The sequence below is a fragment of the Heloderma suspectum genome, chromosome 1, assembly GCF_057233095.1.
Source record: "Heloderma suspectum isolate Gila_16-S chromosome 1, 16-S_ref, whole genome shotgun sequence".
Classification (NCBI taxonomy): Eukaryota; Metazoa; Chordata; class Lepidosauria; order Squamata; family Helodermatidae; genus Heloderma; species Heloderma suspectum.
In genome coordinates this window covers 387,044,648-387,049,642 of record NC_139458.1, presented here as the reverse complement: position 1 = coordinate 387,049,642, position 4,995 = coordinate 387,044,648, and the positions used below count along the sequence as shown (strand labels likewise).

The window sequence follows — 4,995 nt, the reverse complement described above, 5'->3', positions numbered from 1 at the left end:
AGGAGGCGCCGCACCCCAGCGCCCGCCGTCACCACCGCCAGCGCCCCCGTCGGGTGGCAAACGCCGGCCGCGGGGGCGGCACCCGCGCACACGCACCCCCGCCACGAGCGCCGGCAACCCCGCGGCCGCGACGGCGCAGGTGCATGGCAACCGCCCGACGAGGCAAAAAGAAGTGGGGTGGCGTAAGAGCACGTGTGTCTCCGCTGCAGCCGCCGGCAAAGCCAGAGCTGCGGCGGGCGCGCCGAGCCCCCAGGAGAAAACATCACACTTGGCAGCAGTGGGATTCGAGCCCACGCCCCCAAAGAGACTGGAGCCTTAATCCAGCGCCTTAGATCGCTCGGCCACACTACCGTTCGAGGAAGGGGGGTGGGCGCGCTGTGGCCGTATGCGTGGTGCCGGCACAGCTGATGGCCCTAGGCCAGTGCAGGGTAGAGGACGGGGTGGCGCCCGACCACGTGCGCCCCCTCCGCGAGCGCCAGGAAACCCGGAGCTGCGGCAGGTGCGCCGAGCCACAGCGAGGAGATGGAGGGAGCGTGCGTGCTGCCGCCGCAAGCGCCGGGGCCCCCAGTGCGCACCGCTACAAACACCGGCATTCCCACTGGCAGGGCAGGCGCCGGCTATGAGGGAGGTGCGCCGGAGCGCGCGCACCCTGACGCCAGAGCCAGCAATCCCGGAACCACGGCAAGCACCGGCGTGGCAGTGAGGCCTTGGATGCGCTGATAGGATGCGGAGTTCAAGCGGCTGGAACGACGACGACGGTTTCCAGCAGGCAGGTGTCCTTCGTCGTTTCTTGGGGAGCTGTAGTTTTCTCTAGCTGCGTCGAGCCAGAGAGCTGAGATTGGGAAAGGGGCTGAGTTTAAGGCAACTCAGCCTGCCCCTCCTTGCATGGTGGTGCCACTGGGGTGCACCAATCCGAGGCCCTTACGTCTTGTCACCCCACCCGCCCGCAATGGCCCCCCCCTTTCGGCCAGACAAGCTGGCTCCGGGGTGAGGGCATAAATGTAAATTAAACATGTATGTACCAATGAAGGCCTTACTTTTTATTGTTCTTTTTTTAAAGCAAGGGCATAGGTAGCTGCATCTGAATGTAACCTCGCATGTGCTTCATGCTTTATTGAAACTGGATGAGAAGCCTCGCAGATGAGATGAAACGCAGCCTTTGGATAGCTTTATCTCATGTTTCCTCTAAGGAACACTGAGGAGCATTTAAGTTAGGGGTGTCAAACTACTTTGGAGAGGGGGGAGGGTCAGATTACCCCCTGACTCCTCCATAGGCTGAATGACATTAGGGGGTGGGGCCACCCCCCTGACATCATCTGCCCCTTCTTTGTTGTGCATGGGCTTTCTCCAGGTAGGAAAAGCCTATGTGTGCCAAAGCTGCCTTGACTGAGGAGGAGTAGTCCTCCCACTGGTAACTGGGCTTTTCCTTCCCCCATTGGGGAGGATGCACGACACACTTCACTGATTGGACAGAAAGCAGAGATTTCTCCCCTGCTAGACTCCAGTGGCTGGGAGCTTGGGGAAGGGGAAGGTCTTGAGGAAGGAGCACAAGCCTCCACAGGCTGGATTAGGCCTGTGGGCTGGATGTTCTCAATCCCTGATTTAAGCCTCACAACCACCTTGAGAGGTAGGTTACACTGAGATATAATAATTTACAGAGGTGTGCACCAGCCTCCAGCTTCTACTTGGCCCCTAATTTGATGCTTTGAAAAATGGCCCAATTCATCTGGCACAGTCTGTCTGCTTTGACCTGGTACCAAAACTGAGTTGAGTTTTGGAAATCCAAGGCTTCATGCTTCCCGTTGACTATCACAGGAAGTCCAAAAATGTGCGTGAGTGCATGCATATGCGCATATATATATATATATATATATATATATATATATTTGTAAGAATGGAATGATTGCTACAGGCATAGTAAGCCCCTTTGGGGGAAATTATGGCTGCCAAATGTCAGAAAAATAGGTGCAGGGGTCTTTGTGCTATATGCCTTTATTTAAAAGGAAGATGGCAATAAGGCTTTATTCATAGTGAAGTGTGGAGTTGTTGGAAAAATGGCCATCTCACGGTCCCATCCTTGTCATCCCTCAAAGAACATTGATTGAAGCCCCTGGGTATCCTAGGATCAAAAGATGGACTTGTTGGTCACTCAGCCACACTCCCGCCTTCCTCACTCGCCCTGCTCATAATCAGTGTTTAGAGAAACAAAACTAAAATACACTATTTGCAGGAGACATAAAAGCCCTATTCAGGCGTTCTGTATCTGAATAGAGTAAATATCTGAGGGGAGTGAGTGGTCCAGCCCTGTCTCCTTTTGTCATTGAATTTGTTGCCTTGAATGCCTTCACCTCATGGAGAGTGAGTTTCTGAAGAGGAGAGCCTCCTGTATCTGTGGAGGCTTTCCAGTTGATCCAGAACTCTGGCAAATCCATGTACTGGCTTGTGTGGAGAACCTTCATGAATACAAGAGGCTCTCCTCTTCAGGCAGTCACCCTCCATGAGTTGAGGGGGACAAATGTGACAATGGAGGGGTGTGTGGCTGAAGCATTCCTTCTCTTCATGTGGATGCTTCATTCAGGTTCAGATAGTCTGAATAGGGCTAATGCTTTCACATCTTCCATGTCTCCAAAACATGAGTCAGTAATGAAGTCACATTCAGTTTTGGTCCTGTTGCTTAGGAAGGAAGCTTGCATCATTTCAGGAAGCAACAGAACCAGACCAAAGCAACTTGATTCTGCACAGGCTTCAGGCTTCGTCCAAATCTGATGCACATCCCCAGTCATTTGCCCAAGCCATCCAGTGAGTTTATTGGCCAAGGAGAGATTTACCTGAGCTAGGTAAAGCTCAGGGTGTAAATGCTTTGTGGGGATCAGATTCACTCATGCAGTGTACTTGATCCCCAAAGGAAGATGTGTTTTAGATGTGTTTTAAATCTCTTACTTTTGTGGTTATAGAATGAGAAGCTCCATTTCAGAGCTTCAAGTGTGTTCCGATGCATATCAGAATTAACTCACTATTTGCTGGCCAGGCTTCATGCAATGAGTGATGCTAAAAAACAACAGTAGTGTTCTGAATGGGTGAGAATTCACAATTGGAAAAACAATGCCCAAGGCAAATGGTATGTGAAACCTGGCCTGTGGTGTTTTATATTCCCCAGTCCTTCCCTGGAGATTGCAAAGGGGGACCATGCACACACATAGGCAGGACCAGTGTCTAAAATAAAGCATAGATCTTGGAGGAACAGGAGCCCCCCAAAACTGCTTTTTGCCAGCCAGCTACAAAAAAAAAAAAAAAGCCACCAAAAATCTCTTTTTCTTTCTGCCCATATAAAAAACCCGAAAAACTCTTTCCCTCATCTTCCAGCCAGACAGATGAGCTGTGACAGAAACACGTCTGGCTTGAAATACCTCTGGCTTATCACCAGGCAATAGAAAGCCATTAAAGTATAGCCTTTTTAGTATATAATTTTTAAAGTGTAGCTTGATACCTTCAGCTATCAAACTCCCAGGAAAGTGGTGGGCAACATCCGGGGGTCCACAGGCCATTCCAGCCCCCCCCCGGACCCACTGGGGGCTTCACCTCTTTCCCCACACTGCACCTCTCCCCCCTCAATTTGTCCTGTATTCTCCAAGCCAGTCAAGACATAACGTTTGCCAAGAGGATGGTTTCTCTGTAGCAAATATCTCACCTTCTGGTAGTATCACAAAGCAGAACAAACCCAATGAGTCAGGCCAGCACACAGAGAATCTCCATCCAAATGGTAGCCACTGGCAGAGATGGATCCTTCCTGACACACATTGTGGGTTTTGCTTCATGATACAGCCAAAAGCTGGGGAACTTGCTGAACTTGGAGGCTTATGGCCATCCAAAGCAGAGCAGGAGATGCAGCAAAGCGATCCTCCCCTCCGCACTCCTCTCATTCCTATTTTAGCTAGACAGGCTTTTTCACCCCTCTAGCTGAGGCATCAGGTAGGGGGAAGGAAGCAGGCTTGGGAAGCCTGGGTATATGGTGTAAGCTGTTCCCTCCCTGCCCTGCCCACTGCCACACCCACTTTCCCTTCCCTCCGAGGACACCTTTGCACCTCCACAGAGCCAGTTCTCTCTGTGCTGGCTGTGAGGGGGAGGGGGCAGGGAGCTCAGACTTCTGGGCCTGAGCACTGTCTCCAACCTCGGATCCAGGAATCCAAACTACCATATGCCCACCCCCCAGACTCTGTCTAGAGGTCGTAGGATTGCTCTCTTAGACATGTGTATTTTTACGATTAAACGTAGTCAAAAATAAGTTTACATCAACAAAAAATTAACATTTTGAGAAAAAAATCATTTGAAAATACATATTTAAAAATGTATTTAAGCACCATGAGACTAACTTCCCAGACATGCGTAGGACTGCACTGAAGTGCAAATTCCCATGCAATTTAAAAAATGCAGAGTAGTGTGGAATTGAGACAGAAAGGACTTATGAGTGAACATATGCAAAAATGGCAGGAACTGAAATAGATGGATTAATTCACTCTTAGATAACCCTAATGGCTGCTTTAGATGTTAGTATTGGCCCAGGGATAAGGGGCTTATGACCATCCCCATAGGTTTGCACCCTAAATGTATTTTCTCCTCAAATCCCCATTTCTAAATGCACTTTGATACATTTTTGAGTCAAGAACTGCATTGGAACTAGAGATGGGCAAATGAGCGACATTTGAGCTCGACAAAATTCTTGGAACATCAGCTCTCTGCTTATCTCACACCCAATGGACATTCGTGTTTTTGTGATGGCTGCTAGTTTGGCGCGAATGGAAAAATTACACAAGAGGGAAACAGTGAGTGAATGTGGAAGTTGCCCAAAATCCACAAATGTCTGCAAATTCCCCCTACAGACTAAAGTCCCCCACAGACTAAATTTAGAAATTTGTGTAAATTGAATGGGAACAGTTGTGCAAACCTAAGGCGAGCACATGTCCAGTAATTTGCAAACATTTTCAACAGACACTTCCT

The 4,995-nt window shown here is 49.8% G+C and overlaps 1 non-coding gene across 1 annotated transcript; it reads right to left on the bottom strand.

Moving 5' to 3' along the window:
• Positions 1-269: 269 nt before the first annotated feature.
• Positions 270-351, bottom strand: TRNAL-AAG (transfer RNA leucine (anticodon AAG)). Its single transcript has one exon. It is a non-coding gene; the product is annotated as a tRNA-Leu (tRNA).
• Positions 352-4,995: the final 4,644 nt, after the last annotated feature.